Raw genomic sequence first — 22,886 nt, forward strand, 5'->3', positions numbered from 1 at the left:
TCAGAAAAGTTTGAGTGCCACAAAGACAAGATGGAGACACATCTGCTGCTCTACTTTCTTATTCCATGGCTGTGAGAGACAGCAAGGTATGGCAGAAAGTGCCGCCTCCAGGGCCCACCCCTGCCTTTGTCCATCATGGGGAAGTCAAGACAGTGGGAGCTTGAAGCAGTTAGTCACACCACACCCACCATCACCTGAGAGAGCGAATGCATTCATGACTGCTCTCTGTGCTCCTTCACACTCTGGCAGAGTCCGGGACCCGAACCCAGGGTAGGATGCTAACCACAGTAGCTAGCTGTGTATCAGTTAATACAGTTTCTAGGATCCTCATAGTCATGAGCACAGGGCACCTCAAGCTAGGCCATCCCTCATAGAGACTCTTCTTCCCATATGAGTTGTATAGCTGAAGATTCAAACAAACCATCACACCTCCAAACCAAATCTACTCCCAGACTCTCACTATAGGGCCTAGAACTACTGGCAGCTCAGTAGATACAGCCCTGCTTTATACACAACATTCTGAACTAACACAATTCAGTGGGATGTGGGGCGAGGTTCAGTAATAATACAGTTCTGGCTGTACAAACAAGAAGACCTGAATCTGAATCTCCAGCATCCATGGAAAAACCAGGTGGGGTGATGGAATCTCCTAACTTCCATGCTTCAGAAATGGGACACAGGTGAGTCTCTGGACCCACTGGACACCTTTCCAAATACAGTGAGAAATACTGTTTCTAAAAATGAGTAAAAAATGAAGACACATTTCCATACACAAGCACCTGCATACTTACATGCAAACTCCATATACACATTCATGCAACACACACACACACACACAAACAACCAACCAAACAAACAAAAACAAAAACTAAAACCCTATAAGAAACCAAGTCTAGTATAAAAAGTTTGTGTCCAAGGCAAAGATCAGGGAGAAGAAGAGGTGTTGGAAAGTAGAGAAATGCAGACTTTTCTCCATCATTTGTGGAAAAGACCAGGCCTGCCCAGTACCCAAGTCTGCAGATGTTCAGGTCTTTACATCATATATGCAGTATTTACATTAACCTTTGAACTCCTCCCATTCAATTAGATCCTCATTGTATTGCTTCTCACTATATACTACTACACAAGCAGTTGTATTGGTAGGATAAAGAGGCACAAGAAAATGTACGTGGTTTATAAAGACTCATTTTCCTCGATCTTTTTTTTTTTTTTTTTTCCTGGATAATCACACAGATGCAGCAGTTGTGGGACATTAGGAAACTGTAGTGATATTGTGAATACTCATCAAAAGTACTCTGGAGCCATGGCCAAGGCTGACATGGGACCACTTGGTGGTTCATTTGAGAAGGTACAGCAAGAAAAATGATTGAGCAATTAGTTTAAGTATAATTCATGAAATAAATTAAGGAAATACAAGAGAAAGAAAGAACATGGAAGAGGTCCAGAGAGTGAGGGAAGGGAATGTCTCCTTCCGGTTCATTTTGATGGAAAGAATGAGTCAGAAAACTTCACTTTATAACCACCACAGGAATCCTGGTGCTCCAGGAAAGAAACAGGGATGCTGGGACAGGGAAATGCCTCATTAAACAGCTGTCACTCAAGGCAGCTCTCCTGCAATTCCAGCCCTCAGCAGGTGGGGGCAGAGGAGTAATGGGGTAGGCTGGAGGGACCAGCTAGGGCCCTTGCCTCATGGGGTGGAGAGAAAGAAAGGCACAGGGATCAGGAAGATGCACACACATGTGCATGTCCCCCCCCACACACACACACACCACACACACACACCTAATTAGAAATTCTCTCAGTGTGACACTTGAAACAACAGAATAAAGATCAGGGTTCAGTTTACATGAGCTAAGCATATGGTGCCTTCCATTAAACACACACAGACACTGGAGACAAACTTCCCAACAAGCTCCCATTCTGTTGAAGACAGTGAGATCCGTGCAGTGTTCAGGAGCACAGAGAAGTTGAGCTGAGCACTGGGTGCCACAACAGAACACACAAAGGTGCTGGAACCCTCCCTGGAGAGTGAACAGGAAGTGTGTGGGAGCTCAGCGGAAGAGACAGGCTCCCACATTTTAAGACAGGGTACTCTTGAGGAGAGAGGGATAAGAGATAGTAGATAGAAGGATTGAGGGGAGAGAAACAGATAGAAACACAGGGTAGCCTCGGGAGGGCCTGGATCATTATCCACCGGCCCCTCTGTTTCTTCTAAAGGGCTATTTATAGGAATGCCAAGGAGTGCAGCAAAAGACGTTCCCCTAGCTCAGCAAGTGTAGACCCTTCCAATCACCTAGTAACCATGCTCATGGTCAAGCAATCCTCTAATGCAGCTCTGCTGGGTAGAGCCAGCTCAGATCTCACCAGGAAATCTTTGTGGGCCTCCACAGAAGTGTTTGGAGGAAACAGCAGGCACACTTAGTACAAAGTTTAAAGAAGACCCGGTATAGTGTGTCTTTCCACCCAGCATGGCCAAGGACAGAGAGCCACCGAACCCCAAGAGTCTGCACTTCCCAGCCTTGGGCTGCCCCTCAACAGCAGTCTCAGCAGGAACTTTGCTCTTTAGTCCTCTGAGGGTCAGCATGGCATGGAGACCAAACAGCAAAGCTTTACCTCCTGCCCTGACGTTTTCAAAACCTGCCTTTCCCAATGCACCATTCTGTCAGGTTCCTGGCTTCAACTTAATCCTGGCCTACCACCCTCTCTGGCCCTGAGCTGTCAGCAGTAATAAGATCATGACATCACCCAGGACAGAATGCACCTCAGAAATGTGTGTTTTAGCTAATGGACCTCCTCCTCCTAGTCAACCACTGCAGCACAGGAGAAGGCCTAAGGAGCTTTCTGAGGAGAAAGTTGGTTACAAACTCTGAACTCATTCCCCCTCAGAGAGTCACAGGCCTTCTCAGTGCACATGCTGCTTCTCCTGCCTCCCCAGGACCCAGCACAGAAGCCCAGCATGCAGGCTAGGTGCTCTGGACCATGTTCTCAAGCACCAGAACCCACCACCATGGAAGGGTTTGAGTCAGATTGAAATTGAGAAAAGTACAAGTACCTCGGCTGGAGCCCAATCCCCCATCCTCTCCAGAGAGCAGGCCAGCCACTGTTAACCCAAAGCAAACAATAAAATCTAAGAGGGTGCCCCTTCATGGTGCACCACAGGGACACATCATCCTGGAAACCTCCTTGTGGTGCTTCACATGATAGCACTGAGGATGTTCAACCCAAAATCCTGTTCCAAATGGGACTCTCCCCAGTGGAACATTTGGCCTTTGAGTTTGCACATTACAAGGAACATCATATGGGCTAATAATGGCCCATCCTGGATACTCCTGTTCCTCCACTAGATGCAAGCACTGGCAAGTCCTAACGTTTGAGAATATGACGAAACATAAATTATTTCTTTTGGCATATCCGCTAATACTTTCGGTTTTGTGAACACACAGACCACGTTTCCCTGGAGACATTGGAGAACCTGAGGATGCTGCCTGAGGCCTATGCCTTTGTCAACTCCTCTGTCTCTGTCATCAACACTTCCTGCCTCCTTTTATACTGGTGCTGCTGGAGGATGTGAAAAAGGCAGAGGCTGCTGGCTTCTCAGTCAATGTGCTGAATCCCAAGCCTGCCCCTCATGGGGTCTCCCACACAACCTTCCAGAGACAGCAAGGTCAAGCAAGAAGCTGCCTCACTGCCAGCCCGATTGTCCTGCATTGAGCCCTGCTCAGGCTGCCTGCCTGCCAAGCAGACTGCTTGCCCCTAGGAAGGACAGTGCTCCCCAGCAGATTGTGGCTTTTACATACTTAAACAGTGGGAGAGGGTCTGGACTGTCCCCTGTGGTCACTGGGGTGTCTCTCCTAAGGTTCTTGGAGTCTGACCCAAAACGTCTCCCAAGGTCTCCACATTTCATTAAAAACCCAGGCGTCTGTCCTTTCCTCCTGCACATTTGATCCAGTTCTCTGATTTTCCTGCAGCTCATGGGGAGACTTACTGGCCACTGCAGGGTTGCCTTGTTTCCCACACAACCTCCCTCCCCCCACACATACACCTTCTTCCTTCCCAGGCCTCTGAATTCACACCTCACTCCTTCCTGGGCACCCTACATTGCTTCTGGGTCCTATCCAATGCTCCTGATGGCTAGGAGGGTACCCAAGGTTTCCCATGTCCGTTGCATTCCAACAGCTTCTGGCTCCTGCTCAGCCTGGTGGAGGTTAATGGCTGGCGCACTCAGCTCACCCTGGTCACCAGCTTTGTCCCATCAGCTCCTGGAGGTCCTTCTTTTCCTGCCAGCTCCAGTTAGAGAAGGCAGAGTCCATGCTCTCTTTGCTGTGTGGCCAAAGTGGTCTGTGCGCAAACAGCCAGTCTGTCTGCTGCGCCTGCGCACTGTGTCCAACTTCAGAGACTTGTCTCAGGGAGCTGCTCAGGATGGAATGGGCAGGCTGGGGTGGGCAAGCTGCAGGAGTAGGGCACATTCACCTAGAGGTGCTGGCCTGGATAGAGGACCAGAGAGCTGCTCCACACTGTGAAAGCAGGAAGGAGCCTAGTTCCCACTGGTTCCCTGGGGCTAAGCAGCTGGTTAAGAAAAGGAAGACTTGCAGGCAGGGGCACATGAGTGTGGAAACTCTCCTGCCGCTGATGTTGGGATCTGGGCGATGTTTCTGAACCACGCAGCACTTGTGTCTAGCCCTGGCCTCGGGGAGATGAATCTAGTGCTGCATGCAGGGTGCTGGCTGGTGAAGAGGCTGTGTAACATCAATAGAACCACCGGAAACCCACCCCTGCCTGCTGGGACCAGCATCCCCAGGGTCTCAGCAGAAGTGATGGGAGCCCTGGAGAATGGTCAGGCATATGGATACTGAGGCCACACTCACTGTCTATACCAAGATCTAAGCTTGTCATTCTAGACGGGAGCCTGGATAAATTCTTTCCTTCTCTGGCAGATGTTTTGCCTGTCATATGTGTGTCATGATGGTGCCCATATTGGGGACTGTTCTGAAGAACACATGAGGTAACATCAGGAATATCACGTAGCAGGATTGGACATGAGACCTGTGGAGGGATGGAGGGGTGTCAAGGATGAAGAGAAGAAAGTTAATTCTAGGCAACCCTCATCAGACCTCTCCCAGGTCCATAGCCATCACAAGCACTAGTGTAACTATGTACTGCTGACTTAGCCTGTCTGGCCATCTGGAGAATGAGGGCATGAGCTCAGGCCAGGTTTGCTAGAGGAAGTCTGGTAGGCAGTGATGGACAGCTTGAAGAGGAGACCAATGAGCAGTGAGTGCCAGATGCCTGGTCTCCTCCCTAGTGGTAGTTTGAATAAGATGTCCCCCCATAAGTCTCGGACCTTTAAATGCCTGGTTCTGGTTTGTTAGGTGTTTCAGGATGATTAGGAGGTATGGCATTGCTGATGGAAGTTTGTCACTGGGGAAGGGGTTCTGAGATTTCAAAAGACTTTTGCCCTTCTGAGTTAGCTCTCTGTGTGCTTTCTGTTTGTGGGTTGAGATGGGAGCTGCTGGTCTAGCACCAGTCACACTCACCTGTCATCATGCTCCCTGCTAAGAAGGTGATGGATTGTTATTCCTCTGGAACTGTAAGCCCAAAATAACCTCCTTCTTCTTCTATAAGGTTGCTTGGTGATGATGATTTATCACAACAATGGAAAATTAACTAAGACACTCTTTGCAAGTATCTGTTGATTTACCTGCTCCTGGTGTGGCTCTCCCTGTGGACCTGCTCCAGTGCTCATGGAACATATGATGTACTACCTTTGCCAGATAGAGGCAAGACAATAAAGAAGAAGAGTAAGGAAGCACACATACTTGACAGTGGGGAGCTCAGAAAGGCCTGAGTAAGTGATGTCCTGAGTGAATGTGTGTTGTTTACAGAGACATGGCCATGTCAAGGAGCCCAGAGCCTCAGACCCATGGAGAAATGGCAAGGCCCACAGCCCAGTCCAAATCCCAGGAACCGTACCTGGGTGTGGCACTTTATTTACATCTCCATGTTTTTGGTTGATCTTTTTTTCTAGTCTCCAATCTGAGTGTCCCTTGTCTACAGCCTGTCTGGTCTCCACCTGTGTCCTAGAGACCCAACCTAGAGCTCAGTTATCCTGGTGGGTTGCCTCCTAGACCCACATGGCAGTCACCTGGGATTAAGAACAATCTACTGCCTAGAATCTCTATGTCCTGATGCATGGTTTCACTGTAGGCATATTTTGGGAAGAGTGGAAATTGTGGCATCCCAGCATGTACTTGGGATTGGAGACTGGCTTCAGCCTAGTGATGGACTGGTCACCTGAAAGCCAAAACCTTATCTATGAACAGTGAAGGTGCTGGGATGGTTTAAAGCCTTATCCAGCATGATGTTCAGAGTCCTTATGTAGGTGAAGATGATTTGTATTCCAGAAACACCTGAGAGCCAGGGTAAAGCTGGGGACTATCTCCCCAGAGTCTTACACTTCAAGTGCACTTCAAACATGATCCCTTATGTCCTTCTGCACTCTCACTTACTTATGGCATGTATTATGTCCACTCACTGACCAATGCCAACTGGAATCCTACTACTTGGCCAGGAATATAATGCATATAGGGCTTCCAGACTGAACAGTACAGATGTTCTAGTCTCATTTTGCATTGCAGTGATTCAGGCAGGTCAGTGATGACAACAGGTTTCATTGGAAGTTTAGAGACCAAGGGATGAGGGAGATTTTCTGTTTCACCAGAGGAACTTTATCAAGTGAGGAGGTTGATGAGGCACCTTGATTATGTTTAAGATTAAGAGGAGGAGAAGGGATACTAGAGCAGGACAGTAAGGGCAAAGCCTACAAGCAGTCCAAGGCAAGGAGAACTTGAGGGTGAGCTTCTGGAAAGCCTGTGGTGGAAGCTGGAAAGTGACGCTGTGATGTCACTGTAGGGTTCACTGTAGGAGCTCTGGGGAGCTGTGAGGGAGTTCCTGAAGAGTGACATGTTCAGGTCCACATCCCTGAGACATCTGTGCTGGTTGAGTGACAATGTGCCCCACAGGCTGCAGTAGTTAAACACATGTTCCCAAGTTGACGTTGTTGTCTGGGACTCTCTAGTGGGGCAGCTGTGCTGGAAGGAGCACATGACTGGGCACAGGCTGTGAGATGTTGTGGCCTCATCCACTACTTCACTCTCTTTGCTTCATGCTTGTGACTGAGAATGTGAACTCAGATTCCGGCTCCTGCTTCCATGCCTACCGCTTACCATGATGTATACCTTCTATAAGTCATGTTTGTCATGGTGTTTAATCCCGGCAACAGAAATGTCACCAATACAATCCCTGGTGCTAAATACCAAATAGGCCAAACAGGAGTGGGTGAGGAAAGTGACAAATTTGTCTTATCTCTGCTTTAGAGACCTCACTCAACAGTGCCAAGTGTGGTAGTTCATATTTCTAATCTCAGTACACAGGGTACTGAAGCAGAAGCATCACTGCTGCAAGGCCATCAGGAGTTAGCAGAAACCAAAACCAGGTTTCTTTGAAAATACCCCTAATGCAGGGCGGCTACCCAACAACTGCACAGTTTCCCAGAGCTTTCTTGAGTTTTAGCAGTGGGAAATATTAGATAGAAGGATTTATAGTGCGGAGATAAACAGATAGAAAATAAAGGATAGCCTCGAGAGGGCCTGGAACCTATTCCAACAACCCCGACTGTCTCTGCCCCAGGGTATTTATAGAGACTCCAGGGATGGAGCAAAACACCTCCCCACAGCACAGCCAAGTGCAGACCATCTCAGACACCTGCACTCAGGCCCATGGTCCTAATCATCCTCTCTATGTGGACCTGCTTGGTAAAGCCATGAGGAACCTGAAAATGGGCTCCCATAGGTACCCCTTTCTTTTCTTTTTTTGAGCTGAGGATTGAACCCAGGGCCTTGTGCTTGCTAGGCGAGCACTCTACAACTGAGCTAAATCCCCAACCTCCCCCCTTTCTTAATATATAAAAAATAACTCGTTATTAGAGTTCACAGTAATATCCATAGCTGTTATACCTCCCAGTATGGGAGTAGAGGATGATAAAGATGGCATTGCTTGTTTGGATTAGGTCCAAGGTGACTACAGCAGTCTTAGCTGCATCAAGCCCTTTCTAAACCAAAAACTTAATGCAATTGCAAATTTAAAGAATCCCTTAGCTTCATCATTACCATTAACAGGTTAACATAAATATTGCTATACATAGTCTCAATTTTCCCAGTCTTCCAAACTTAATGCAATTGCAAATTTAAAGAATCCCTTAGCTTCATCATTACCATTAACAGGTTAACATAAATATTGCTATACATAGTCTCAATTTTCCCAGTCTTCCAACTCAAAGCAAACTCTTAACAGAACCATTTGAATTAAAATAAATGGTGCTATATATAGTTAACAATTTTCTCAGTCTTACAACTTTAACTCTTAATAGAATCATCTGAATTTCTTGCTAACAGAACATAGGAAAAACTTCTGATGTATTCACATCAAACTTAAATATTTCCTTAACTCCACAGAACCAGGATGCATTAACATCAATAGGTTAAACATAATTTCTGAAAACGTACATTCAACCTTAATTCACTCACAACTCCTCCTTTTCTTTATAATTTTTTTAAAACAAAATTTTGAACCTAGTTAGAAAAAAACAATCTTATACAATTCCTACAAACCCATATTGAAATGCAATATTCTCAATCTAACCATTGATACTTTGAAAACTTTTAGCAAAACATCCAAAAGCAGTTTTTTTTTTTTTTGAGCTGAGATTCAAACCCAGGGCCTTGTGCTTGCTAGGCAAGTGCTCTACCACTGAGCTAAATCCCCAGCCAAGAGCAGTTTCTTAATAAAAACTCTTTATACTTTAAAGTAATCTCTTAGTATACCCATTTGCATTTCTTACTAATAAAACATGACATTAATCCATTCAAACAACAAGAAAATATTCTTAAAATTAAATACACTAAGGGATATTATTTCTCCCATTTTTTATAATTTTTAAAAACAAAAATCACAAGCCTCGTTAGAAAACTCAGATTTTTCCATTTAAACAGTTCCATTTGTAACACAAAACCAGCTCCATAAGTAATTCCACTTTTACATAAACAGTTCCATAAACTTATGTGCTTCAATTCAGACAAACGTTTCTATTACAGCAGTACTTTTGGTTTGTTCTGCCAAAAAACTTCACTTCACCCTGAGGGTGAAATTACTGTATTTAGCTGCTGTAAAGCTCTTCGCAAAAATACCGCACAACTATTAGGTGATATAAAGTATTTTTCTAAAGGAGCTAGTAAAGCTAAAAGCAGCACAGCTTGGAACTCTGTTTCCTCACTGTTTGCATTAACCAGTGACAAAACCTCAGAAACACTAATGGAGCCACTTTCATTATGGTTCCTTTATAGGAACGTCATTGGAGCTGACCTTCCTTAGTTCCACGCTCCTTACCAGATGCTCTGGTAACCACCGAGCTTCATTCTCCTCTGTGAAGAAACACAAACATCCTTGACCCCATATCAACACAGGATCGGGACCCTTCCACAATCCCGAGCAGGGATCTTTCCATTTCACCTGAGCAAAAGTCACTTGGATGCCACTGTGGCAAAATCTATCTGCGGCAGACTGCTCACGGACATCCATATTCAAAAAGTTCAGAACAAAAAGAGCATGATTTAATGCATTATGTGGCGATTGAGGGTAAATTTCTTCCTTTTTTATTTTTATTTTTTGAAGTTGTATTTTTAGACTGCTATGAGTCCTTTCCACAATACCTTGTCCCTGAGGATTATAAGGAATACCTATTTTATGTATGATTTCCCATTGGGTACAAAATTGTTGAAATGCCTTACTACCATATCCAGAACCATTATTAGTTTTAATAATTTTGGTATACCCATAAACGAAAAACACTTCAAGCAGTGCATAATTACATGTTTTGTAGCTTCCCCAGATTGTGCCCTAGCCATTAAAAATCCTGAATAAGTGTCAATGGTCACATGTACATATTTTAATTTGCCAAATTCTGCAATATGAGTAACATCCATTTGCCATAGATAATTATGAAGAAGACCTCGAGGTTTACCCTTAAGTGAGGGACAGGAAAATATTTTGGACATACCCCCACATTGTTTAACTATTTGACAAGCTGCTTCTTTGGTAATATTGAATTGCTTTCTTAAACTTTTGCTATTTTGATGATGAAGAGCATGTGACTGTTGAGCCATTTCCACTTGGGATAATGCTACTATCTTTGTTAACTTATCAGCCATTGCATTACCCTCAGCTAAAGGACCAGGAAGGTTAGAGTGAGCTCTAATATGGCCCACAAAGCATGGCAACTTTCTTTTGTGAATAGCATCTTGAATTTGTTGAAACATTTTGACTTGATTTTTGGAAATCCCAATATTTTCACCAAAACTGTTACTATTCAAAGGAGTCAAGAACATAGATGTTCTTTCATGAAAAATATCCTTCATTAGCTTACTTTGAGAAAAAGCATTTTTTTTTCCAGGATTTAGTATTTTTACTTCATTAGCTTTAACTCCTGATGTTATCATTATTAGCAGCTATAATATTTAGCATTGATTTCTTATAAGGAATTTTCAGGTGAAGCAACTATTTTTTAAGACAGCTTTTCTGAAGTTTCCAGTCTATAAAGCAGTTGTTTCTTTCTTTTTTTAAAAACACCTCTTTCTTATCCCTTTAATTAGATTTGCAAAGGAATCACTATTGCAGGCTGTGTGTTCAAGAGGTAAAGAATTTTTAATTTCACATAAGTTTCTTCATATCTAAAACAACATTCAGTATATAAACTGCTTTCTCTTGCTTTCTTAAGGATTTTTAAATGGCTTGTTTACTCTTATAGGTAGCTTTTTGTCTGATCTGAGTTCTCAAGAGGTAAGATTAAGCTTTCTAGCATTGCTTTGTGAGGAAACTTCATTCTGAGCTGAAAAGTTTTTGGACAGTATAGCCATCTTTAGCTGAAATACTACATTTCCCAGAATTCATTTCTCTTATATCAGTTCACTGTTAAGAGGAGCTTGTGGACTCCATTTCCCATAGTTCTGTTTGGGTCTGGGAGTCAACCCCCAGTTCTCTTTTACCGGACTTGCTTTAGAAGTTATTGCTTTTGCAACAAGAGATTTGAACCAAGCGTTTTAAGTTTTCAATTATGGGACACTGAGAGATTTCTATTCTCTCCTCAGCTGGCTTTAACAGGTGTCTCTCCTTCATTAGACACTGGCCCAGGATCAGAACTGCTCCTGCCTCCTTAGCGTGCACTGAGGTGGGCAATTTCTGTTAGCAACTTTCCTCAGGGTTTGTGTTTGCCTTAGCCAGTCAGTGGGGGAAAAAAAAAAAAAAAAAAAAGCATTTGCAACAGCTTTTCCATAGCTCCTTCAGAGAGATTTTTCTCCCACTGATAGATCTTTATCCTATTTTGCTTGTTCCTTTTCCCTCCAGATGCAGAGCTTCAGGTATCTGTCTGTGACTCTGTACCTCTGCTAGCTGCCTTTGGAGGAAGGGGCTTCCCCCTCCCCCAATCTGCCTCAAATTCTAGCAGCTTTGTCAGGTCATGCATTTTCTGGGAAGGAATCTCTCCCTTCTCCTTTTCTTCAGAGAGTCGGTTCCCAGTCTGGTCTCAGTTTATTCCCTCTGCCCCAGAAACAGTTTCTGACACTACACTGGCGGCTTTCCCTGCTACTGAAGGTCGGGGCTTTTTGTCCATTTCTGGTTTTGGGGTCTGTGAGGTCTGTGTTCATAAATAAAGCTTAGCAAGGAAGGTTTTTTTGCCTTATCTAAGCTCACATTAGGACAGGTCTTTCACCTGACCCAGTCCCCCATTTGGTTGCATGTGCTTGTCTGGGTGCTCAAGGACAGAGCTTATGCCAGAGGCAATCACCCCTGCAGGCTACACTCCCTCATCTCACCCGGAGTCAGTTGAAACAAAGCTTTTCCCAGAAAGATGCTTTCTCTGACTGAGAAGAAAGCTTTACTCCTGGACAGTTCTGTTCTGCCCTCTCTGGGCTCTTTCCCCAGACAGCTTCTGACTCAGCAGCACAACTGCTTCAGACACAGTTTAGCTTACTGTTTTCCCAGAAATGTCCTCTCTCTAATAGGAAAGCTTTTTCAGATTTCTTTTTGCAGGTGTGGACTGTAGGAAAGTGGACAACTGTGCCGTTCCCACGGGCTTTAGCTTTGTTTGTTCATTAGCAATCTTCCCCCAATACTGCACCTTCCTGCCTCAGCTCTGTGCTCAGGAAGTTTGCAACTGCAGGTACCCTAGTATCCCTTAAATGCACTCCAACTCAGAAATGCTGGCAGGTCGCCTCGGGGTTTTTGGTCAGAAGCCAGGATACAATGCTAACAGAGTTTGTATCGCTTCAGGGGATCTTTGAGTTAGGATGATTAGGAGCACCTTTTCATTCTGATATGCTCACTCAGAAACAAAACCCTTGATGCCTCAGCTCGGCTGTAACTGAAAAGCTGGGCTTGTTTGCTTTTCTCAGGTAAGGTTTCCCCTGCCCTTTTGGGCCCTGTAGCTCTTTACCAGCACTCTCCCAGCGTTTCCCGCAGGGGACTTTGACCCACTGTCTTTTACTAGCTTGAAGAGAAGAGCTTAGAAGAGAGGTTTTTAGGAGCTCCATCCCTGCCTCCTGCACTGCAGGGAGGATTTTTAAAGCTTGAAAGAACTTAGAGAGGTTTTGCTGTCTGAAGAGGTTTGTTGTTTTCCCTTAGAGCTAACCACAGGTGATTCCCATTCTAATTTTTGTCCTTACGAGAAAGTTAAAAGCCTTAGTTTTTAAGTTTAAGAAAGCTTCCCCCCCCCAAATTTTCCAAGAAAAGTTTTTTAGTTTAAGAGAAAGTTTTTTTTTTTTCCCCCCGAAAGAGAAAGACCAGCTTTCCCCAAAACTTCTGAACTTTAATCTTTTTGGCTTCTTACACACACATTTTTACTTCAAGGAGAAATCACTTTCTCCTGCCGCTTGGACTTTGCATTTCAGCTGTCCCTAGGACAAAAGCTTCCATAGGAAACTTTTTCTTCCCCATAACCTCAAAGAAGAGCTTTTTCACTACCCATAAAGCTCAAAGAAAGATTTTTCCCCAGTTTGCATTCATAGCCCCCAAAGTTAGAAAATTGAGGTTTTCTGTGTAGTTGTGTTACTTATTTTTTCCTACACGATCTTGAAAGGCCATTGTAAGGGAAACAAGCCCCCCCCCCCCACTAGCTCTGCTAATTGCAGATTCAGTGGGAAATACTGCACTCTGCCCCCACGCCCCATATCAGAAAAGTTAGCCCACCATGCTGTGCTAACAGGATGCTTGCCAAATAACCCCTGGGGTTGTGTTTGCAAGATAAATTGCTTAAGAAGAATGCTTGCCAAATAACCCCTTGCTAGATAAGCTTGGAATTCGTTTACCTACCCAGACTCTGAGAAAGACCGCAGAGACATCTGGCGTCCAGGTATCTGCACTCGGGGTGACCCCACTCCCCTGCCCTTGTAGAACTGCCTCATAAAAGGCCTGTGAGCCTCAAACTTGGGGTCACCAGCTACTCCTCGCGCTGGTGTCCCATGAGCTCGTGTTAAAGTAAAGCTTCATTTGTGACCCGATATCGGAGTGAAGCTCTCTGTTTTGTATGCCGATCCTAACAATCTTACACATCTAAGTTTCTCCTACACTATATTACTACCCTATACCTTATACTTATTTTTCACAGGTAGAAATTTGAAAGGGATACAAGTTAGAAAACTTTGACAGATGAGAATTTTTGTGCTGCAGCATTGAACATCCTTCCAGTCTGTTTTTCCTTTTCTCTCAAGGATAAAACCCCTGCCCCTCAATATATATATGTAACACCGGGCATGCCCCCTTTCAACTGGCAGGGCTGACTCACACTTTTGCCTAAAACTCTGTAATAAAACTATTATTTTCCTTTGTCTTTAGTCCCTGGTCATTTGTCTTTAGTCCCTGGTCATTTGTCTTTAGTCCCTGGTCATTTGTCTTTAGTCCCCCCTTTTTATGACTTTAGTCCCCCCCTTTTTTTTCTTTAGTCCCTGTTCATGGCACCATTCTGCGGGGCATTTACCCACCAACTCCAAAGTTCCCCAGAGCTTTCTTGTGTGTGAGCAGCAGGAAATATTAGATAGAAGGATTTAGATTGTGGAGATAAACAGATAGAAAATAAAGGCTAGCCTCAAGAGGGCCTGGGACCTAATCAAAGGACCCTGACTGTCTCTGCCTCAGGGTATTTACAGAAATGCCTGTAAAGGCTCCATTTTAGGCTCTATCCCAGTAGAGAAATGTATTTCTGCTTAGTGGAAAAATATTCCTGCTTAGCTCGTACAGAAGGCTTCCACGTTGTAAAGCTAGCTCGCAGCTCTTGGAAAAACAAGCCGGATGGCTGAACTCTGAGAGACCCTCACTCCCCAATCCATGTGAAACAAGCCAGATGGCTGAACTCTGAGAGACCCTCACTCCCCAAATCCATGTGAAACAAGCCAGATGGCTGAACTCTGAGAGACCCTCACTCCCCAATCCATGTGAGCCAGCCGGATGGCTGAACTCTGAGAGACCCTCACTCCCCAAGCCACGTGAGCCAGCCGGATGGCTGAACTCCGAGCGACCCTCAACTCCCCAATCTATGTGAGCCAGCTGGATGGCTGAACTCTGAGCGACCCCACTCCCCAACCCATGCGAAACTGCCCTATAACAAGCCTGCGAGCTTGAGCTTCGGGGTCTTCAGTCCTAAGCTTGACTGATTGACCCGTGCGCACGTAAAAAAAGAAATAAACTGTTTCTGTGTGACCCGATATCGGAGTGAAGCTTCTGGTTTCAGCGCCGACTCTAACATTGGAGGTTCCACCGAGATTGTCTTCACGTCTGGTGGTGAGTCGGCTTGGGAGGGTGAGCAGCTGTCCAGGCTGCCCGTGAGGACTCCTGGACGGTGGGGACAGACGTGTCCGGAACCCACAGGCTGCAACTCTGGAGGACGCTCTAGAGTGTGGGGATCCTGTAAGAAGGACCCCTTCGGACACCCTCCTGCCTAGGAGATTTTTTAGAAGGCCCGGGCCGCTAGATACTCTTTTGGTTTCGTTTTCTGTACCAATTTGCCGGCTTGTCCTGTCTCTGTGTGTTGTGATTTCGTTTGTGTCCTTCGGTGTCTTACTCTATCTGTTCGGTATGGGACAAACTGCCTCTACACCACTTTCTCTCACTCTCTCTCATTGGTCAGAAGTGACGGCTCGTGCATCGAACCTGGCAGTTCGAGTGAAAAAAGGAAAGTGGCAGACTTTCTGCTCATCTGAATGGCCCACCTTCGGTGTGGGGTGGCCCGCTGATGGCACTTTCGATCTGAACCTTATTAGGGCAGTTAAACAAAAAATCTTCATTCCAGGTTCACATGGGCATCCGGACCAACAAGCCTATATTTGGATTTGGGAAGATTTGGTACTGGACCCGCCTAAGTGGGTCCGGTCATTTCAGGTCGGCCCGTCTGCACCACCTACTGATCATACCTCTCTCCTTCTAACCAAAACCTCTGATTCGCCTAAATCTTCCCCTCCCTCATTGATCCCGACACCTGCACCCCTGCCAGAGTCTCAGGCTGATCTCATTTCTCTTGACCTAGACCCCCCACCACCTTACAGATCGCCGCCGCCGCCGCCGCCGCCGCCGCCGCCGCCAGCGGGGGCAGGATCCGGACCGGTCACAGTCTCCCCTTCGGGCCCCGCACAGGGCACCCGCCAGAGAAGGGCACGCCCTCATGATGAGGCCCCACCGGCAGTCACACTGCCCCTACGGCCCGTTGGGGGAACTATTGATGATGGGGCTGGAGGAGACATGCCTGCCCTCCAATACTGGCCATTTTCTTCCTCAGATTTATATAACTGGAAGAACAATAACCCACCCTTTTCTGAAGACCCCTCCCGCCTAACTGGACTCCTAGAGTCCATCATGTTTTCCCACCAGCCTACGTGGGATGATTGCCAGCAGCTTCTGGGGGTCCTTTTCACCACAGAAGAAAGGGAACGCATCCTCCTGGAAGCTAGGAAGTTGGTCCCTGGACCGGACGGACGGCCAACTCAGCTCCCCAATCTCATTGATGAGCACTTTCCCCTGCGGCGCCCAACGTGGAATCCGAACACTCCGGAAGGTAGGGAGCATCTGTCCCTCTATCGCCAGACTCTAATGGCAGGTCTCCGTGCAGCGGCCAGAAGGCCCACTAATTTGGCTAAGGTAGGCGAGGTTCTTCAAGGGTCTGAAGAGACCCCCTCTGCCTTTCTTGAGAGACTCATGGAAGCATATAGAAGGTATACACCCTTTGACCCACAGTCAGAGGAATTGAGGGGGGCAGTGAGCATGGCCTTTATAGGGCAGTCTGCCACAGATATACGGCGGAAGCTGCAAAGATTGGAGGGGTTACAAAGGATGAGCCTGAGGGACCTGGTTAAAGAGGCAGAAAAAGTCTATTATAAGCGGGAGACCGCGGAAGAAAAAGAGGCTCGGTTAGAAAAACAAAGAGAGGAAAAAGAAAAAGAGCAGCGGAAACGCCAAAACCGGGATCTAACACGGATTCTTGCAGCCGCGGTAAGAGACGGGCCGGGGCCGCGGGGGCGAGGAGGAGGAGGTCGGGGAGGCCGTCCTCCTTTGGGACCAAATCAATGCGCCTACTGCAAAGAGGAGGGTCATTGGATCAGAGAATGCCCGAAGAAGCAGAAAGGGCGGGGCCGGCAGGTCCTCGCCCTTGGGGACTGAGGGAGTCAGGGTTCGGACCCCCTCCCCGAACTCCGGGTAATGTTTGAAGTGGAGGGGACCCCAGTGGACTTTGAGGTGGACACGGGGGCAGTCTATTCAGCCATCAAGCATCCACTAGGCCCTCTGTCTACCCGAAAGTCACTGGTCCGAGGAGCAAATGGAAGCAGAGAGAGACCCTGGACCACCCAGAGAACAGTCAACTTGGGAAAAGGTACTGTGCAGCATTCTTTTCTGGTCTTACCTGACTGTCCGGCACCCCTATTAGGTAGAGACCTCCTGACAAAACTGGGAGCTCAGATCTCCTTTACCTCTCGGGGCCCGGAATTAAAATTTGCCCACCCGAAAGTAGGGGACCTCCATCTCCTCACGCTAGAACTTCCAGCTGCTGAGGAATACCGTCTGTATGGAGCAGTGGCAAAAGCCTCTGTAGCCACTGTTTCACCGTACAACGAGGAATGGATTCATAGGTTCCCTAATGCGTGGGCAGAGACGGGGGGCCTCGGACTGGCTAAGGAGCAACCCCCGGTGGTGGTCACCCTCAAACCCACTGCGGTACCCGTGCGAGTAAGACAATACCCGCTTAGTCGAGAAGCCCGAGAAGGCATAAAACCCCACATCAAGAGGTTTCTGGAACTGGGCATACTGAAACCATGTCAATCAGAGTGGAATACTCCGCTCTTGCCGGTAAGAAAGCCAGGAACAGATGACTACAGACCAGTCCAGGACCTGAGAGAAGTAAACTCCCGGGTAATTGACATTCACCCTACCGTGCCCAATCCTCATAATTTCTTGAGTACCTTACCGCCAGGGCGCAACTGGTATACTGTTCTGGATTTAAAGGATGCTTTTTTTTGCCTCCCCCTCCACCCTGATTCTCAAAAGCTCTTTGCCTTTGAATGGTCAGACCCTGAGGGAGGGGGGACAGGGCAACTGACATGGACCAGACTTCCGCAAGGATTTAAGAACTCTCCAACTATCTTTGATGAGGCTCTACACCGAGACCTTCGGGAGTATCGAGAGACCACCCCTGATGTCACCCTCCTCCAGTATGTAGATGATCTACTCCTGGCAGCTGAGACTCGGGACGCTTGCAAACAAGGGACTGAGAAACTTCTGGATACCCTGGCCAGCCTGGGGTACAGGGCGTCCGCCAAGAAGGCGCAGATCTGCCAAAACAAAGTCATCTTCCTCGGCTACTCCTTGGAGGGAGGCAGGAGGTTGCTCACCGATGCTCGTAAGCGAACCGTAGCCAGCATACCTGCTCCAACGGACCGCCGGCGGTTACGTGAATTCCTGGGTGCAGCTGGGTTCTGTCGGCTCTGGATTCCAGGGTTTGCGGCAATCACAGAGCCTTTTCTTCCCTTGTTAAAAGAAAAGACCCCCTTTGTCTGGCAGGAAAAACACCAGGCTGCATTTGAAAAGTTAAAGAAGGCACTCTTATCTGCTCCAGCACTCGCTCTCCCGGATGTGAGGAAGCCATTCACTTTGTACTTGCATGAAAAGGGTGGGGTGGCGGTCGGCGTCCTAGTACAAGCCCTCGGTCCATGGAAAAGACCAACTGCTTACCTATCCAAGCGGCTAGATCCTGTGGCCAGGGGATGGCCAATCTGCCTAAGGGCGGTGGCCGCGGCAGCCATGCTGGTGCGGGACGCGGACAAATTAACTTTGGGACAGCATCTGACTGTTATAGCTCCCCATGCATTGGAGAGCATTGTCCGCCAGCCGCCTGACCGATGGCTTAGCAATGCTCGGGCCACTTATTATCAGGTAACTCTGCTGGACCGGGACCGCATCACCTTTGGGCCCCCAGCTATCTTAAACCCTGCCACGCTCCTCCCAATTGCTGAACAAGGAGAGGAGGGAGTGCCGGTTCATGACTGTGGTGCCATTCTGGCGGAAGAAACCGGGGTCCGGACAGATTTAACGGACCAACCGCTGGCCAACCCTGACCTGATATGGTATACAGATGGCAGCAGTTTCCTAAATGAGGGCCAGCGGAGAGCGGGAGCGGCAGTAGTGGACAAAAATAAGGTCATCTGGTCTAGCAGCCTCCCAGAGGGAACCTCGGCTCAAAAAGCCGAATTGATTGCACTCACCCGAGCACTTACCATGGCAGCCGGAAAACGGGCTACCATCTACACAGACAGCCGGTACGCATTTGCAACCGCGCATGTGCATGGGGCCATATACAGGGAGAGGGGACTGTTAACTTCAGCCGGAAAAGAAATTAAAAATAAACAAGAAATCAAGGCATTATTAGACGCTGTCATGCTGCCTCGCGCACTGGCCATCGTGCACTGCCCAGGGCACCAGAAAGGTGACTCCCCAATTGCGGTCGGAAACCGGAGGGCTGACCAGGAAGCGAGGGAAGCAGCTCTCCGAGGCACCAGGCACCTGGTAGTCCACCTATCACCCCCTGAAAGCCCGGTCTCTGAAGAACCCCCGTCCCCCGAATCCCTGAAGGACACGCTGGAGCGAATCCACAAGCTGACCCATCTGGGTAGCCGAAAGTTAGTTCAACTCACTGAAGAAAATAAAACTCACTCCCCGTCTGAAAGGAAGCGGATGGCGGAGAAAGTGATAGCGGACTGCCAAGCCTGCCAACAGGTTAATGCCTACCCTAGTCGGTTGGCTCCTGGAAAAAGGCTACGAGGAAGTCGGCCTGGCCAACACTGGGAAATAGATTTCACTGAAATACAGCCGGCTAAATATGGCCTAAGGTATTTACTAGTGTTTGTAGACACCTTTACAGGATGGGTAGAAGCCTACCCCACCAAAAAGGAGACTGCAGCGATAGTCGCTAAGAAAATCCTGGAAGAAATCTTCCCAAGATTTGGACTGCCTCAGGTAATTGGGTCAGATAATGGCCCAGCATTCGTGGCTCAGGTAAGTCAGGGACTGGCAAAAATATTGGGGATCGATTGGAAGCTGCATTGTTCATACAGACCCCAAAGTTCTGGACAGGTAGAAAGAGCCAACAGAACCATTAAGGAGACCTTAACAAAATTGACCATGGAGACTGGCTCTAGAGATTGGACGATGCTCCTACCGTATGCCCTCTTTAGAGCTAGGAATACCCCTTCCCTTAAGGGCCTTACCCCTTTTGAACTACTCTTTGGTTGTGCTCCCCCAGTTAAGGACCTAGCTTTCCAGAAAGGGGAAATCATGCCTTCCTTCCTATCTGACAGACTGCGAGCCTTGGCGGTGGTCCAGCACACCCTGTGGAAACAGTTGTCTGCTGCGTACCAGCCCAGTGGAGATGGTCCTGCCCACCGGTTCCATGTAGGGGACTTCGTGTACGTCCGCCGGCACCAGCATCAGACCCTAGAACCTCGGTGGAAGGGTCCCTATCAAGTCCTGTTGACCACCCCGATGGCAGTTAAAGTTGACGGAGTTGCTGCGTGGATTCATGGCTCCCACCTTAAGCCCGCGCCTGCTCCAGATGTGGATTTGGACTGGACTGTGGAACGGACTGACAATCCCCTCAAGCTTCGGATCCGATGTGGAAATCAGCCGAACTAATCCGCACCAACCTGTGAGCCAAACATGGCAAGTACTGTCGGGGGCAGGGGATGTGGTTTGGGAGAAAACCGGTAGGCACCCTCTTTGGACATGGTGGCCTGCCCTGGAATCCGACCTCTGCCACATGCTGGCAGGAGCAGAAGACTTTGACATCCCAACCACTGACCCGGCAAACCCAGGTGAACCAGAAGTGTGCACCCAAAGTGGACGCTGCCCCTGTTCGCGTTACCCGGCAGGGTGCCGAGACCCGAGGGCCCGGGCGGCCCTGACAAAGAGACCGTTTTATGTGTGTCCGAGGGACGGGAGAAGCAGGTCGCTAGCGCGCTCTTGTGGGCAGCATGAAAGTTACTATTGTAAGTCATGGGGATGTGAAACTACAGGAGACGCTTGGTGGAAGCCGAGCTCATCCTGGGATCTGATCCAGGTAAAGAGGGAGACAGGTGGGAATGAACCCCCACTCTCTCAAGATTACTGCCGGAGCACACCTAGGACAGTCACGACCCTATGGTACGGGTCGGGACCTTGTACAGAGTTTGCCTGCAACCCCTTGAACATCACTTTCACCCAGGCAGGAAAAGCATCAAGGGATTGGATCAAAGGTAGACTGTGGGGCCTGAGGGTGTATCACCAGACGGCCTATGATCCAGGAGTCCTATTCAAAATCAAGTTAATAATAAACGCCAACCCCCAGCCGATAGGCCCTAATAAAGTATTACAGGACCAGAAAGCTCCTCCTCCTAAAACAAATAATAAATGGGTACCCCCAAGGCAAATACCCCCATCTAACTCAACCCGCCAGAACCCCTCCATCCTCCCGCTGACCACACCGGCTGTCACGAATCCCACTCTCCCAGGGTCAGGAAAACGGTTGATAGACCTAATCGAAGGGGGATACCAAGCCCTCAACTCTACTCAGCCCAACCTTACTGAATCCTGCTGGATTTGCCTCTAAGCAAGCCCCCCATACTATGAAGGGATAGCTGTTAATGGGAGTTTCACCTATAACACCTCCAAGAGCTGCGACTGGGGAACAAAGCATATGCTAACCTTACCTGAAGTGACCGGTTTAGGAACATGCCTAGGACACTCCCAAGTGCTGGGAAGCAAGCTCTGTGCACGTACAGTGAGTGTGTCCTCTTCTGACACATCCCAGTACATAATCCCCTCATCAGGTTTATACTGGGCATGCAATACTGGGATCACACCGTGTGTCTCAATTGCTAGCTTTAGCCAATCTAAGGATTTTTGTGTGTTAGTCCGAATTTACCCAAGGTTAGTTTATTATTCAACAGAAGAATTTGAAGGACATTTTCTGGGCAGAACTCGGTTCACACGAGAACCTGTCAGTGTCACCCTGGCTGTTCTATTAGGAGCAGGTATATTGGCGGGGGTCGGGACTGGAACTACAGCTTTGATTGAGGGCCCTAGACAGCTAGGGATTTTAGAAGCCGCAATACAGCAAGATCTAAGGGCAATAGAAACATCCATAACTGCTCTGGAAAGGTCCTTAACCTCCCTGTCAGAGGTAGTCTTGCAGAACAGACGCGGCCTAGACTTACTATTTTTAAAAGAAGGAGGACTTTGTGCCGCCCTAAAAGAAAACTGTTGTTTCTATACTGACCACACAGGGGTGGTAAGGGAATCCATGACAAAACTCAGAGAGAGACTAGATGCAAGGGAAAGGTCCATACGCGGCTCCCAGAGCTGGTTTGAGGAATGGTATGAAAAATCACCCTGGATGACTGCCCTGCTCTCAGCCCTCACGGGGCCCCTGATTGTCCTGCTCCTAGTACTAATGATTGGACCATGTGTCCTGAATCGGATTTCAGGCTTTGTTCGGTCCCAAGTAGATGGGGTTAAAATGATGGTCCTGAGACAAAGATATCAGCCTATACCAGAGACCGACCTTTAGGATTAAAGGTCAGTACAAGGAGAGGAGGGAATGTAAAGGCTCCATTTTAGGCTCTATCCCAGTAGAGAAATGTATTTCTGCTTAGTGGAAAAATATTCCTGCTTAGCTCGTACAGAAGGCTTCCACGTTGTAAAGCTAGCTCGCAGCTCTTGGAAAAACAAGCCGGATGGCTGAACTCTGAGAGACCCTCACTCCCCAATCCATGTGAAACAAGCCAGATGGCTGAACTCTGAGAGACCCTCACTCCCCAAATCCATGTGAAACAAGCCAGATGGCTGAACTCTGAGAGACCCTCACTCCCCAATCCATGTGAGCCAGCCGGATGGCTGAACTCTGAGAGACCCTCACTCCCCAAGCCACGTGAGCCAGCCGGATGGCTGAACTCCGAGCGACCCTCAACTCCCCAATCTATGTGAGCCAGCTGGATGGCTGAACTCTGAGCGACCCCACTCCCCAACCCATGCGAAACTGCCCTATAACAAGCCTGCGAGCTTGAGCTTCGGGGTCTTCAGTCCTAAGCTTGACTGATTGACCCGTGCGCACGTAAAAAAAAGAAATAAACTGTTTCTGTGTGACCCGATATCGGAGTGAAGCTTCTGGTTTCAGCGCCGACTCTAACATGCCAAGGGGTGGAGCAAAAAACCTCCCACAGCACAGCCAAGTGCAGACCATCTCAGACACCTGCATTCAGGCCCGTGGTCCT

The sequence above is a fragment of the Onychomys torridus genome, chromosome 5, assembly GCF_903995425.1.
Source record: "Onychomys torridus chromosome 5, mOncTor1.1, whole genome shotgun sequence".
NCBI lineage: Eukaryota > Metazoa > Chordata > Mammalia > Rodentia > Cricetidae > Onychomys > Onychomys torridus.